Source organism: Cryptotermes secundus, unplaced genomic scaffold, assembly GCF_002891405.2.
Source record: "Cryptotermes secundus unplaced genomic scaffold, Csec_1.0 scaffold247, whole genome shotgun sequence".
Lineage (NCBI taxonomy): Eukaryota > Metazoa > Arthropoda > Insecta > Blattodea > Kalotermitidae > Cryptotermes > Cryptotermes secundus.
Window position 1 is genome coordinate 817,160 of NW_019740656.1, and position 16,914 is coordinate 834,073.

The 16,914-nt window shown below is 45.0% G+C and overlaps 1 long non-coding RNA gene across 1 annotated transcript in view; it reads right to left on the bottom strand.

Annotated features, from left to right (window-relative positions):
• The window catches only part of LOC111872440, a 41,693-nt gene extending 34,123 nt beyond the window's left edge, over window positions 1–7,570 (bottom strand). Inside the window, exon 1 of the long non-coding RNA XR_002844229.2 lies at window positions 7,488–7,570. This is a non-coding gene — a long non-coding RNA (uncharacterized LOC111872440). The remainder of the gene's footprint in view (window positions 1–7,487) is intronic.
• Between the last annotated feature and the right edge of the window lie 9,344 nt (window positions 7,571–16,914).

A 16,914-nucleotide genomic window follows, 5' to 3' on the forward strand; every position in this document is an offset into this window, starting at 1 on the left:
TGCAGTGTACCGTACAGTGAAACAGCTCTATCTCGGTGCAAGTCGTGTGAGGACATGGCATCTTGCTCGTCTGTACAGTGCACAGTGTACCGTACAGTGAAACAGCTCTGTCTTGGTGCAACTCGTGAGAGGACATGGCGTCTTGCTCGTCTGTACAATGTACTGCACAGTGAAATAGCTCTATCTCGGAAACCGTTCGGAATAGGACACATGTACGTATACAGTTTTGCTTAGAATGACCGACACGGCGACCTCTCAGAATACTGAGCTTTTTTTCTGGGACATCCTGTATACAGTCTTTGATAGGACGACTAATAAATGTGGAACAGTTGGTGGAATGAGAATTGGCAGGGAAATCCCGACAAAACTTGCCTCTACGCCACTTTATAAAAATAAAATACAGCACAGACTTGTTTGAGATCGAACCCGTGCCACCGCAGTGGGAAACTGGCGGTAAATCGTCTGAGATATGACAAGATCGTTCTAACCCATATTCCTGAGGATCTAGTGCGGCGATGTTTTCGGAAAAGAGAGTACAGGAACCCACGCAAAGGTATTGCCATGGGCCAGTCCAGAGTCCTTACTATATTTTCACGGAGACAAGAATTCGTGCGGGTGTCTGCCCCGAGTTCTGACCCACAGATATGTACGTGTATGCGCTGTAACGGCTTCAAGGGACCAGACTGTAGTGAGCAGGGATTACGTACACAATACATTGCACTTAACATTCAAACACCGAACGTACGTGGTACTTGCCTTCATGACTGATTCTGAAATTCTTAATGGATTGCAACAAAAACGTAAATTTCAGCCAAATCAGGTATTAGTGAAATTGCCTTCTCAAATTACTTCCAGTGGGGAGAATTCTCGAGAAATGAAACTCGCTGTTCCGGGTTCTCACACCTGTAATACGTAGTCTGCATTGTTGACTTATGGGTAATGATGGCGAATACTCAGAATTACTGAGTTTTTGTACTTTGATCAATCATCCGGTATTCTAAAAACTACACTATCCTCAAAACCCTTTCGAATCTGTACTTCTTTTGGCTTATTTTGGACTTCATCCATCGTCTGGTATGTAAAAGACAAAAGTGGTATTTTGTCTTTTACATACCAGACGATGGATGAAGTCCAAAATAAGCCAAAAGAAGTACAGCATACACCATCGTCAGAATCCTTTCAAGTCTACCTTTCGAATCTACTCGACAGCGAATAGTTTAGTGTACCGGCAGTACTGTTACCCCTATTCGGATGTCCTCTGTTCCATTCTCGGCCGGGACTCCACCTATTTCGTAGTTTTCCTCGGTGCTTCCAGGCAAACGCCAATATCGTAAGACGATTAGGCTGTGACCGCTCCATGATATTTTTCGATCGGTAAGTGGCCACCATCAGGCGAATACACGCATAACTTACGCTTCAAAACAAAATAATTCAATTATTGTTTTGTAAGTGTAGCTGTTTCGTTTAATTGATGTTTGAAGTAAGATCCCTATTTGTTTTTCCTTAGCACTACAGCCCCAGTGGGCGTAGGCCTACCTCCATGAACTTCTCCGTTCACTTCGGTTTTTCTAGATCTTACACATTCGGTAGGACTCCTTGGGCGGGTGATCAGCTCGTCGCAAGGCCTCTACCTGTACACAAACAGAAAAACGCACACACACAAACTAAACATCCATGCCCTGAGTGGGTTTCGAACCCACGATCCCGGTTTCCAAGCGAGCGAAGACAGTACATGCCTTAGACCGCTCGGCTACCGTGACCGGCCTGAGAGCCATATAGCATATGAACAGAATAACGGATCAGTATCAGAAAGATAGTTGCGAGTTATTTAACGACGATTTCGGTGGCGAGACCAGCGTCTTGAAGACTCCCCCCCCAAACAGAAACTCTGGCGGCGTCATCATCACAAGTCTCATCAAATTATTCGCGAGTGTGGCATTGTATTCATGTGAAAGTCCTTTAAGCCATTCTTACTCTGTACAAAGAGAATAGGATGGTGTGCAGAGATGAGTTGGGTACCAGTAGCACCACTGAGTAGAAAAAAAAATAAATTGGATTATCATTTTCTGTGATGATGGGAATAGTTTAGATTATGAGCGGTTAATAATGACTATTTCAACCTAACGTCAAATGAAGGAGTACAGAACTCATTTCAATGGCCTGAAATACCTTGCAGTTTTGTATTTCAATTTTCTTTCTGCTGGATCTCATTGTCTTTTGTTTCGCTTCGTCGTCGTTGCTTGGCAACGCTTTTTAATGAGATCTGCTCTGACGTTGATATTAATTACAAAAACCGCGAATGAATTTGCTGTTACCCCAGTCCAAAGATTTCAAATCAATTAAGATTTGAAAAGAGTTGCCTTCTGGGATGTAACTTCTTGCAGTCCCGCAGAAGTTCATCGAAGTTTCGGAGGAGTGCACTGCCTCCATTTTCACTTTCGAAGATACGCTAAGAAGTCGAGAATCAGGCAATGGACATCAGTCTCATTGCTGTTTGTTTCTTCCTGATTTGGATTAATGTTTGACCCTGAAGACGGAGGCAGTGCTTTCCTCCGAAGTTTCCGTGAACTTCTGTCGGAGTGCACGTTCGTTATCGCCGCTGTGATAATCTCAGATCTAACAGTAGTTAAGTTTTGCTGATGATGTTTGCTTAAGTAATTTTTTTATTGCCGGTGAGGTGGGACTAAGTCCCTTGTACAGCGGCCATGTCTGGCCTATTGTACCAGCCCCAGATGATAGGTGAGGATGATTGTGGAACAATTGGTGGAATGAAGATTGGCAGGGGAAACCGAAGTACTCGGAGAAAATCTGCCCCAGCGCCACTTTATCCACCACAAATCCAACTTGACCAGACCCGGGATCGAACCCGAGTCGCCGTTTGCTTAGGCAACTAACAAACTTAACAAACATACTGCGCAATAATGTATGGAACCGAACTCCGTATGAACGCGTATTTAAAGCCCGTTATATTAGGAAGTAGCCAGATGCCCAAAGTATAAAGAATCACATCACATAATCATTGGAACTGAAAATGTCTTCCGTATCTACCGTGGCATTGAAAACATAGAATCTTTAATTGACGCAAGTAAGGAGGTTGGTCCAGAAGTAAACTCAGAGGAAACCAAGGTATATGTGATTCAATTAACTGCTACACTGAATTGTAATATTTCATTTCGTGCATAACGTGAAAGTTTAAAAGTTGGATCCTTCTTAAAATAATATGACAATTATACGTATTAGGGTTCAGAAATTAGTAAGTTAAACATTTCTGATATCATCAATTGTAACAGATTAATCCAGAACCTATACCACAAAGCCTGCAAATTGTTTCAACAGCCGTGACCTCCGTACATACTGGCAAGAGCACTAAGGAAGATCTCCTACTATCAATGGTTGTTCTCTGTTAGGTCCGCGGCAGGAAACTTGCAAACAAGTCATATATATATATATATATATAATAAACCTTAGCTAATCGGGATTAATTTCGGGGGCATCCGAATTAGTTATAATCCGGATTAGTGAAGTAAAAGTTAGATATAAGTAGTGCTGATGAAAATAAAAAATATCACTATAGAGTCTTTACTTAAAAAATGAAAAGACAATACATTTATTCGTCGATAGAAGCCTGAGAAATTGTACATGTTTTTGAACGTAATGATGCAGGGTTGAAGAAACTGTCAAGTTTTGTCTGAACAGGCAAGTGACCCATCTGCCTTCCTGAATATCACGTGTCTTTTAAAGCATGTAATCAACTACGAACACCATTTTTCATATTTCAATCCGGATTAACTGTAACCGTATTAGCGAGGGCTTATATTGTTTGTATATATATATATATATATATATGCTGCCAAGTTTATTACAGCAGCGCTGGCGAAGGTCAGCTGAAAATTACTGTTCTCCTCTGAGCAAATGGATTAACATTTTCCGCGATTTCCCTTGGTACTAGAGAAAATGTTTGACGTTGCATGTTTTTACACGCAGCCCTGTCAATATTAAACATAAAGATTTCCCCCCTAATGCAGTCCTTCAAACACTGATGTCAAAGTTCCGATCGCAGCAAATGCCCCAGTCAACTTCAGTCCTCTGCTCATAACCTATATATATACACATTATAAGTAAAATGGGTAAATTTTTCCCTGAACGTAATTAATTAAGCACTATGCCACGAAGACATTTGGGGTGTGGAGGTATAGCTCCACCATTCTTGACCTTGGAACTAGATAGATGTGAATTGTCAGTTTCACGCCCCAGCCGCGTTACCCCCAAAGAAATCGCCCCTTATAACCATTAAATGGCAGACCGGGTGAGCCTCAGAGGCGGTCTGGACGCTATAGAGAAGAGAAGAAACATTGTCCCTGCCAAAAATTGAACCCCGGCCGTCCAGTCCAGATATGTATGTAATGGAACATTTTAATTAGATGAACCCGCAGAGATTATCGCGTGATGACGCTCGGTCCACGTGACAGATGCAGTCACGTCACTCTGTAACATTCCGATGTCCTTGATATTTGTATAAAGTGATCCAAAAGCAAACGGGCCCTTTTAGTGTAGCGTGCCATTTGCTGGTAATGAAGGTTGCTAGCTACGAGTCTGAAGAAGTGCCACGGGGAACAGAAACGCGGATGACGAAGGCATCCTCAAGCCAAACGTGACCTAATAAGAAAATGCAGTAGCTATTGGGCTGCAGACAGAAGTGGAATGCGCGAGAAACTCAGGCACAGAGAACAATCGTGATATTGGGGGGAGGGGGGATGTTTCTGTCATCTCACGAGGCGAAGAAGAATCCCCACCAAATGCTGTGTCATTGTTGCAACGGCTACTGACATTTAAATGCTTCTGTTTGGTCCGGCTTCCCAAGTAGCTGAAAGGCTTCATACGTGGGGGCCCCAATTTCTAGGCCCCTTACTGGATTTCAGGTTCCCGCAGAGTTCTGCTCCTCTGGGATATAACTTCTTGTAGTCAGTTGGAAATTAACCGACGTTTCTGTGGAACATGTCGCCTCTAATGCCAAGCAAGAAACCAGCATGAAGCAGGCTGCAAATCCTGCTTGGCTTACTATTCAATCCTGAAGGTTGAGTAATATATTCCCCCGAAACGTCGGGTAACTTTCAACGGGATACAAGAAGATATATCCCAGGAGATAGAAATATTCTCTTTCTTGTAGGTTATTTAACGATGCCATCAATGCTCAGACACAAAAACAGGAGGTTGGAGAAAACTGCATAATGAGGAGCTTCATAACTTGTACTCTTCTAAGTATACTTAGAATGATCAAGTTAAGGAAGATTAGGTGGGCAGGGTATGTAGCACGAAGGAGGGCGAATAGAAAAGCATATTAGATATTGGTGGGAAAGCCAGAAGGAAAGAGACCACTAGGAAGACATAAACGTAGGTGGGAGGATAATATTAAAATGGAACTTAAGAGAGATAGGATGTAGTAGTATGGAATAAATTTTGGGAAATTCATCAGTAGCTTCAGTAGCTGAACCTCTGTGACGGTGGTCAGTGTCATGGCCGAGATTCGAACCAAAAGCCTTGAGTGTTACCTCTTCCGCAAGGAATTATCTAGAGAAGCAAACACTTTTTATGACGCCATATTGCTTAAAGATATGGACACTGAGTAACGGGGATTCGATTCCAGGCCGGGACAGAGCTATCTTCTTCCGGAGTGTCCAGACCGACTCTGGGGTCCACCAATAGAAATAGGAGGCTATTTCCCCGGGTTAAGTTGGTCGAGGCATGAAACTATCAAATCATCTGCATCTGGTGCCAAGATTTATAATGTGTGGAGCTATACCTCCACTCCCTCATACGTCTTCATGGCCTTCTTATTGGAGCACAAAGGCAACTTTACTTTTTGCACAGTTCTATAACGGAATCTGAACTCCCTTATTCCGTAACCAGGCAGGTGCCGGGTCAGAGATGCAGCCCCCAACTTAAAGCTCGTGAATGTGATAAGGTGCTGCGTGACAGGGCTATCTCACAGCTCAAGGGGCAGGAACATGGGTATAAAGCAATTCATTCTGAAATCTGATAAACATTACATTCATTTCTTATAACAAATTATAATAAAGCGAAACTTCTCCTGTGCTTATTTTATTAAAACGCCATGAGGGCGTATGGAAAAGTGGAGGCGTAGCCCCACGTATATAGGCTTACAACGCAGTGGGACTTCTTTCTGATGTCACAGAGCCTCTGATCTGTATTCGGAAAGTGCCCCGTTCGACTCTCTGACTGAGCATCCGCTATTCTCACAACATTCGACATCTCAGTTATTACGTGAGCTTACAGAAACACAGTGCGACGACAGATCACTGCATGCACTGGTTGCAGATAGTACTAATTCTGCCAAGAACAGTCTTTCTTTCATCAGTTGTCATTTCCATGAGAGACGCCTGCCGTAACACTCACTCTGTAAGCAAAGAATTTCTGTAACGGAGAGATTAAAGTTTTGATATTAAGCAACATGGACTCACCATTGTAATTAATTGTCGAGCGCAAACACGGTGCATGAGAGTAAGTCATGTAAGAGGTCACGAACGAATGAAGAGTCTTTTCTTTCACTGTATCGTGTTTATTCTGTGAGTACTGATAATCTGATGCAGTTACGTACATGTGCAGTACACTAGTATATAAATGGGACGGTCTACAATAGACTATTTGCTCTTGTTATTCGTGGGAGATAGCATTAAGCATCCACCTCGACGGATCATTCGCTAACACATAGGAGTCGAAATGAATATGAGTTACAAAATCTTATACAACAGAGACTTCAAGTTGTTAAGTGAATATTTATATAAATAATTAAATGTTATTCCAGTGCGTTCCTTCCGATACGTGATAACCGCCTTCACACGTTCTATTTAAATATGTAATCACAATGTGACGTCAGATCTGTACGCTTCGGCGGTTCGTCCCTTGACCCAGTTGCGTTACTATGGCAACGAGACATTCCGCCGTTCTGGAATCCTTTCGCGTTCACTTGTTTTCTTTTTTTGTACGGATTGGCAACACGTCTGTCGAGGCAAGAAAAAACAGCCATTCAAAGCCACGTCGCTCCGTACAAAAGGGGATCTGTCAACCGTGAAATCACGAATTATCGAACTTTATACATTAAGTAATAAGGAAAACATGGCGGCTGTTATCTGTCACAGCAACTCACAGGCCCGCTCTACCCATTTAAGGACTGTATCTGTTACGTTCCTTTCGCTTTTTATCGTGAGTATCGCCACGTGAAAGCCTCAGTATCTTCTGAATACCTCGGATCGCAGTGGCCGCGCGGGCTGCAACATGAACTCTGTCCGCCTGCTCAAACACTGGGGTCGTGGGTTCGAATCCCGCTCGAAGCATGAACATGTGTAGGTAGCGGCATTGCGACAGCATGATCCCCTCCTACCGACTGCCTGTATTGTCACGTGTCTGCGGTGTGACTACAGACGGGGTATACACACGCTCACAGCGCAGTATTTGCATTAGCCTCTTACCTTTATTTATGCAGCCATCTTTCATGTTTTCTTTTTCCTTGGCACTACAGCCCCAGTGGGCCTAGGCCTACCTACATGAACTTCTCCGTTCACTTCGGTTTTTCTAGATCTTGGACATTCGGTAGGACTCCTTGGGCGGGTGATCAGCTCTTCGCAAGGCCTCTCTACCTGTACACAAACACAGAAAAACGCACACACACAAACTAAACATCCATGCCCTGAGTGGGATTCGAACCCACGATCCCGGTTTTCAAGCGAGCGAAGACAGTACATGCCTTAGACCGCTCGGCTACCGTGGCCGGCACCATCTTTCATGTAACCGAGGTATTTGTCTCACAACCCAGAGGGGCAGCTGCAAGGAAGGAAAATAGTTGGCTTACTTTTGCAGTTGAGGGAGGCGCCGCTACATGTCTGTGGCTCTGAATCAGTTGGGTTTGCCGAGCCCTCACATTTCTTAATCCCAAATATATAAAATTAGAGCGCTTAGATTTCACCACTTGTCGGTATTGTTCCTCGCCGAATGAATAGAAACGTGCAGAATTTTCATTCTAAAATTTCAAATTTTTACTCACAGTTTTGGTCCGGGGCGCTAGGGCCCATCTTTACAATAAAATGTTAAACTGTTCTAAACAGTTTGTAAGATTTGAGGTTTTCACGGCGGTGACTATGAAGAATGCCGTATTTTTGGATATATCGCCGCGTAAATCTTGTGTAAACGTTTCGAAGGGATATATCGCCTCCATCTTCAGGGTATGAAATCCGCGAGCGACGAACCAGCGTCAGCAGGTGGCTGCAGACAGCTCCCGGATTTTCTACCCTGAAAATGGAGGCGATACGTCCCTCCGAAACATCGGGTCACACAATATCTACACGGCGCCACATCCCAGAAGGCGGAATTCTTCTTGTATTAAACAGTTTGTTATGCCACCGTTAGTTGGGCTGATATCGTTTTCATTTAAGATATTATCTGAGAAGATACAGAAGATATTGAGGTTTTCTGTGGTGGCTGTTGATACGTAAACCTGATAAAACTAATATTAATAAATTGTAGTATTTTGTTCCGTTATTTACTATCCACTACAACTTTCGATGAACATCAGCTGTGTAATTTATGAATATATAATGTGTGTTTTCACTGAACTGTCAAACTAAAGTGGATCCATTTTTCTGCAGTTAGATTGTGTCATTAATACAATATTACCACGTACGTGTAGGATTGATCGTAAATGAACATACGGTTTTGTTTACGTGTTGGTTGTCAAAATAAGATTAAATAAACAAAGTAAGGGAATAGTCATGGTTTCTAACAGGACTCAAGAGACAGAAAGTTCTCGGAAGACTTCATCGCCTACTTTCCTTTTCTAGAACATCACCATCACATCAATAAATTGCTGCTGGCCTTCGCCAGCACAGCTGTCCTTGGTTTCGGGATCGTACTTGCATTACATATTGAGTACCTGATACTGTATGGATCGCACAGAAAACACCGCGTCCAACAGTTCTTACATTGTTGCGTATTTATTGCCGCGGAAATGTTTTTACCAAGCCGTTGCCTAGGCCTCCCCACAGCTCAAGCGGTTAGTCGCTGGCTTCCCACCGCGGCGGCCCGGGTTCAAGCCCGGGTCTCGTCAAGTGGGATTTGTGGTGGACAACGTGGCGCTGGGGCAGGTTTTCTCCGAGTACTTCGGTTTCTCCTGCCAATCTTCATTCCACCAATTGCTCCACAATCACCCTCACCTATCATCTGGGGCTGGTACAATAGGCCAGAAGTGACCGCAGTACAAGGGACTTAGTCCAATCCCACTAGCAATACAAAAAAGCCGTTGCCTAGCAACGACCGTCTCTTCTGCCTCCACTAATCCGACTTTTTAGGTGGAAACACATAGAAAGCAGGCTAAAGAAGACTATTTAATTGGGCTTAAGACGTTTCCACATCTCGTAACACTAACAAAAATACAATCGCGGAGGGACGATGACGTGGGGCAGGAGGGCGCGATCATGTGTTAAAGTTTGGCCACAACTGGTGCATCGGTAAACACCATGAACGTCATGAGTGGAGGTGTGACCTCAGAAGTGCAGGTGGAGCGGCACCTTCAGTCCTTGGAGGAAGTCAACAGACATGCAATATGGACGCCCCCGCGTTTATTTAGGACAATGGAGTGTACGGCCCCCAAAATGGCTACAGATTGAGACGTGCACATGACGCGGCAGTGTTGCCAACATGCCACTTCTGCTTCCTCTGAAAGAAGGAAATGCATTTTGTGTCTCAAAGAGGGATGAGGGAAAGCTATGTCGGAAGGGCCGTTGCAAAGTTTTCCGGGGCGGAAAACCACAAATATTTTCTAAAAAGCTGAATAAATATTTATGTGTTATTACCCGTAAGCGACTTCAGAGGCACTATACCACAAGCCCGAAAGTCGCGGGTTCGATTCCCGATGAGGTCATTGGATTTTTTAATTGACCTAATCCTTCCAGCCGCACTATGGCCCTGGGGTTGACTCAGCCTCTAACAGAAATGAGTACCACGAACCTTGTTGAGGGTATGGCCGGCGCGTAAGGCTGACAAGCTCACTTCCATCTATGAACCGATTGTCTTCAAAATGTGGGAACCTCGACGTCTCACAACCCTATGGGCCTCCATGGCCTATTACAGGGATAGTCTTACCTTTTAAAGAGCCGGGATAGCTCAGTCGGTATAGTGACTGACTACTGACTGGATGACCGAGGTGTCGGAGATCCAGTCCCGGTAAGGTCAAGAATTTTCTCTTCTTTATGTCGTCCACACCGGCTCTACGGTCCACCCAACCTGCTATCCAATAGGCACCGGGGGTAAAGCGGCCGGGGCGTGAAGCTGACCACTCACATCCAAATAGTGTCGCGGTAAAAGAAATGTGGATCTATACATCCACTCCCCCATACGCCTTCATGGTGTAGTGCTTAATTAGTTAAGTACAGGGACAACTTTACGTTTTCAGGTTTTTACTTGTTTTGAAATGGGGCTTCTTCGTAGACGAGAGGAGGGGTCATTCCCGTGCTACTGGGGACTGTCTCTGCTTGGTTGACTTTCAGCGGGCTACGTGGCTTCATATTCCTGGCTATTGCCACGTTGTTATGCGTTTGGTGCAAACGGTACACACCATGTGAACGTGAGGCGATACGAAACCCGCCCCACCCCTTTTCCCACAGCGATGGAGGGTGACACCTGGCCACCTTCACTTTTTCGTGCCAGTCCGCGGGGAACCTCCGCTGCCTCTCACGATGAGCGGGTCCATCCATCTCTCGAAACTTGGACCGGGCCCCCAGATTACTGATCAAATTCCCCCCGCTGATCGACATTCCAAGGCATGGGACGGGGGGGTCGACCCCTGATTTGTACCTGTCACTCATATCCATCGCGCCTTGACGGATTGCATTGTTGAACCTCTCCCCTCCCCCCTCAAAGCACACGAAGCCCACGGGCAAGAGTGGCATATGGCAAGAGCACAATTAAACGACTGACTTCGTTAACATACATAAAACGAATAAGACGCCAAACTGACTCACACGACAAAGTCTATGGGAGGTTCCTGGTTCACATCTCGGTCGGAACACGTTATTTTGAGGTTCCTCCTAGTTTTCCTCAGTCCATCCAGTAGAATGCTGGTATAGTGCCTTAAATTAGGCCACGACCACTTCTTCCCAATTACAATACATCATAAAGTGATCGATGCCGTGCATTCCGAGCTACTGAGAGCGTCGTTAAATGAACACCACAGGAAGAAATTGATCAATATGACTCTGTGTTTGGCCACTCGAGAAGTGGAGGTAAATATCCACTGAATCATAATCTTGTCACTGGGAACAGGTAAGCGGTCAACTTCGCAATCCTCAAGGTCTGCCCCTGAAAACTTTTCCCTGTGCTTATTAACTAAGCACCACGCCATGGAGACCTATGGGACAGTGGAGGTATAGCTCTACCATTACTGATATCGACACCTATGGAGGTGATTGGTTAGTTTCACGCCCCTGCCGCATTACTCGGTACCCACTGGATAGGAGACTAGCTGGGCGCCACAGCCAGTCTGGACACCGTGGAGAGGAGACAGATTTTGACCTTACCGGGACTCGAACTCCAGCCCGTAACAAGTCGCTATACCGACTGAGTTGTCCCGGCTCCATGGCCGAAGTACAGTACCATTCGGAAAGTTGCCTGTGGACACAGGTAACCCAAGAACTTCAATCAGAGGAGCAGGTGTCCCAGTAGAGGTTCGAACCGAGTACGTTCCCAATACAAACACAGAGCGTTTCCCGCTCGGCAGTGCCGAATATTAATCATGTCCACATTTCTAAGTAACGTTAACAGTTGAGGCACAATCTTTAAACATATGCGTACTTTTGCTGAATTTTATTTTCTCACAGCGGTAACTATGAAGGGTAGTATCATGCAGTCCCGTAGAAACCCATGTACGTTTCGGATGAACCTGCGCGCCTCCATCTTCAGAACCTAGGAAAAAGTGAAATAAGTAACCGGCAAGAACCACACGGCGTCACGCCCCAGAAACTTCCCAGTCATCAATCGCGATTTGAAACAGCTGAAATCGTTGAAGCGACATACTGAGTTGGTCTGTGCGTCCGTTATCATCAATCACGGGAACGCGTGGGCAAGCGCTTCATATCCGTCCGTATACAATTAAACGTAAATCGGAAATGAATAATCGCCGCTTGGTATAAACTTCAGGGACTCAATGACTGATTGCTACCGCACGTAGCCTTGATTGATGCGCCCAAACCCGTCTGAAATGCGATTTCCGAAAAAGAAAAAGAATGAATGAATACAATAAAATAACATCCACGGCCCACAGAGAGTGAAGTTCCTGTTCAGTGCCCCCAGCAAAATTTCGAAACTGTGCCCTAATACATTTTTAATTAAAAATAACAAGAAGTTCTGGGAAGACCTAATCGCCTACACAGACACACAGACAGCAAGGTTATCTCATAAGCCTCCTTTTATGTTTTACAAATAATGAAAATACGCTAGAAATTGTTCTTGTGCTAAATTACGCACCACGCAACAAAGGCGTATGGGGGGTGGAAGCATCTTGACTACCTAGAAAATCGAATCAGAGTATTCAGTTAAATTTATCCCTGGGCTTCATTAATTAAGCATATGGGGGAGTTGATGCATATTTCAGCTTCACGCTCCTGCCCCTTTCCCCCCGCTACCCACTGGATACTGTAGGAGGCTGGGCGGATCCAAGAGGCGCTGTAGGCATTACGGAGAAGATAAAAATATCTTTCCCCTAAGAGGAATGGAACTTCGACTCCTCGGTCATCCAACCCGTAGTCCAGTCGCAGTACAGACTGCACCGTCCCGGGACCCCAGAGAGTATTTAGTTAGAGCTAAACTTCTGAAGGGCCCTTTGAAAATACAGTAAGAGAATTTGACAAATACCATCCATTGGTGGTCCTTGAGCCACTTTTACATTTTACAGGCCTCCAGGGACAGTCTGAAATCACGATTTCACTGAATATGCACAATATGAACTTGAAAAGCCTTGGAGGTGCAGGTTGTTATAATAAACATAATAATAATAATAGTCTACAGAGACTTTTAAAGCGCCCGTGTAGCTCAGTATAGCGACGGGTTACGGGCTGGACGGCCGGGGTTCAATTCCCAGCGGGGAGGAAAGATTTGTCTCTTCATAACGTCCAGACCGGCTCTGGGGCCCACCTAGCCTCCTACTCGTTGGACACAGGGCCCCGCTATAGCTCAAGCGGTTAGTCGCTGGCTTCCCACCGCGGTGGCCCGGGTTCAATCCCGGGTCTGGTCAAGTGGGATTTGTGGCGGACAAAATGGTGCTGGGGCAGGTTTTCTCCGACTACTTCGGTATCCCCTGTCAACCTTCATTCTACCAATTGCTGCACAATCACCCTCACCTATCATCTGGGGCTGGTACAATAGGCCAGAAGTGGCCGCAGTACAAGGGACTTGGTCCCACCCCACTAGCAATAAGAAAAAATACTCATTGGACATTCCTATGGGGTAAAGCGGCCGGGGCGTGAAGCTGACTACTCACCTCCAACTAGTGACGAGATCAAGAAAATATGGATGTATGTCTCCACTCCTCCATAGGTTTTTATTGAGTAGTGTTTAGTTAAGCACAGGCATAAATTTTTCTTATTTTTTCAACTTTTTCAGAGAGACCGTTTACTGGCAACGTTCGACACTGAAATACCGACTGAGTCACTGTCGTTTACTGCTCCTATCTCCTGGTCCTGCTGCACTAGCTGAGATTTTGTGTTTGTTTCCACGGAAAGAGCGGAAAACCAACGAATATTCAGCTGCTCAGTCTGTTTATACGTAGACAATGTTTATGCAAGACGGAAATGAGAAATGCCTACAAATATTTGATGATAACTTGGATACTGTAATCGTAGTTCTGAAGAAAACAATAAAATTCATAAAGACAAACGTAAAATTGTCCCTGTACTTAAATAATTAAGGACAAGAGCATGGAAACGTATGGGGGAGTGGATGTATAGATCTACGTATTCTTTATCTCGGCAGTAGTTGGAGACGGGTGGTCAGCTTTATCTCCGAGGAAACGCCTCCGGAACCGGTAGTATAGGAAGCCGGGTGTGCCCCAAAACCGTTCTGGAAGACGTGAAAGGAAGTCCAGCAAGTAGTCAGCCTCTCTACCGACTGAGCTATCCGGGGCTCCCAATGTTACCTGAACTGAGCGACTGTCGATACATATGTCGCTGTTGCAGCAGAAGGCAGAGACGGGACAGACCGTGGGATCTCCCGCCAAGTTCCTCTGTTCTTCTTATTAGACCAACAGAGGGGGGAGGGGGAGGGATGTTTTGTTGGATCCTGTTAGGAAAGTGATGGACGGGTGGGGGAGGGGGGTGGGGGTGTGTCTGGGTCAGAACAACATTATTCACAAACTGTGTCAGATCATTTAAAAAAATGTACCACAATTTACATTCTCGGAGTGTACAGTAATATGCTAGTTACGAGTTTCTCGCGGCGCTGTGAACGTTATATTCTGGTACATGACGCCGTGTAGACCGATAGAAGTATACCGACGTTTCAGAGGAACATACTGTCTACAGCGCTGTACTTGCTACTTGCTTTAATTCCCTTCTTAGCCTACTCTTCGACCCTGAAGATTGAGGCAGTATTTTCTTCCGAAATACTGGTAAATTTCTACCACACTACACGGTGTCTCACCCCAGGAAACAGCAGTCTGTGTATGTAGTTCCTGGTTAGAAGTTTGAATTAACAGTAGAAATAAAATATTTTCTTTGTAACTTTGGATATTAAGGCTGGGGCCACACGAGCGCACGAAGTACGTTGCTGAGGACACACCACAGTTGCAGAATGCGGTGCGTAGTTTTTTGTCTGCAATGGAGCCAGAAGAAAACGTAGCTTTCGCCTCTCTTGTTTAGTTCTACAACGGACGCATTTTGTGCGCTCGTGTGGCCCCAGTCTAAACCAGTACCTTTCATGCAAGAAGATACAAACAAAGATAACTCGTTTTACTCAACGAAACCAAAATTATAGTACACCCTCGATAATCCGGATCAATTGTGGGGTCACACGGATTTAGCAATAATCCTGATTAATGAAGCAAATGTTAGTTTTAAAATACAGAAAAATAATAATGGAAAATAAAATGGAAATGAAAAAAAAACACTGTAGAGCCTGTACTGCCCTCAACACAGCCTGAGAGCCCTCTTGCTCCTGAATCCCACGTGCCTTTTAAAGTAAACACTCAACTGTAAACGGAATTTTTCATGTAAGATTTGAGGTTTTCACGGCGGTGACTGTGAAGGATGCCGTCTTCTGGGATGTGGCGCCGTGTAGATCCTGTGTGAACCGACGTTTAAGAGGTACATATGGTATCCATTTTCAGGGTATAAGAAATCCGCGAGTGAGGAACCAGAGTGAGCAGGTGGCTGCAGAGTGAGCCACCAGCCGGAAACACCCAGCTATAAAATAGTGTAATGGCAAAGGGTACAAAATACCAATAGCGACGTGGATGTACTCGTGCTGAAATTCTGATTTAATAATGAGAGGGCCACATCAACATTTCACTGCAATGTAACCCTCCCTATAATAGTATCGAAATTATTATCGAAGACAAGGTACACCCCTGGCCAACTTCTTTCCTCTGCTTGTATGCTTAACAAGTTCACTTCCGAACTCTTTACCTTATCTTCAACCGGCATTTACCAGAAAGACGAGCCGGAGCTGCCTGAGAACCTTCAAAGCAGGAAATTTTCTTTCTCTGCACAGAATATGGCGATTTAAAAAACCGAGATTAACAGCCGTGGGGCTCCGTTGCGCTGACCAGACGACACCCTCTATCCGCTAAAGTTGGCACTAACTTCGCCGACAAGCGGCAGTAGCTCAGTCGGTATAGTTCTTTGCATAGCATATGGTGTCTCCCATTACCCCCACTCTACTTCCCCTCTGTCTCTGCTTCATATTTCAGTGTTTCGAAAGATAATTCAGTTAAAGTCTCATACAGACGCCTAACCTTACTTCGAACCCCGTATAGATACATCAAAGGCTGCAGCAAGTATGCAAAGTGAACTAAGAAGACGAGACCGTCCCTAATTACGAGTACATATAATTGTAGTTTCATTCCTGGCAGGTCCAGCCCACACTTTGAGTCGTAAATAAGTTAATTACAGATTGCGGTGGCAGTGCGTCGTTGTAAAATGCTAATGTGTGTCTTCGTACGGCTTAAATCTCTCTGGAACTTCTGCAACAAAACAATGCATTTACAATCTCTTATTTTTTTTATTGCTGGTGGGGTGGGACTAAGTCCCTTGTACTGCGGCCACTTCTGGCCTATTGTACCAGCCCCAGATGATAGGTGAGGGTGACTGTGGAGCAATTGGTGGAATGAAGATTGGCAGGGGAAACCGAAGTACTCGGAGAAAACCTGCCCCAGCGCCACTTTGTCCACCACAAATCGAACTTGACCAGACCCGGGATCGAACCAGGCCGCCGCGGTGGGAAGCCAGCGACTAACCGCCTGAGCTATGGCGCTGCCTGTTACTCTCTCCTAACTACTCAGCTCCATGAACCACTGCCTCTCTGAGAGTAGCGAACTTATCCGAAACCTACTGCACATTCTGTTTACCGTAAGATGCATCCATCATTAACCTTCCTCTTGTCGATATCTCCGAAATGGTATTCTTCCCTAAAATTTTGTGAATAAATTTAAATATTATTTTTGTATTTATTTTATTCCTTTTTACATTTATCGCCCATCTCATCCTTCTTCATTTGATTACCCTAATAATATTTAGTGAGGTAGTACAGGGCCGCGCCATACCTCAAGCGGTTAGTCGCTGGCTTTCCACCGTGACAGCCCAGGTTCAATCCCGGATCTGGTCAAATGGGATTTGTGGTGGACAAAGTGGCGCTGGG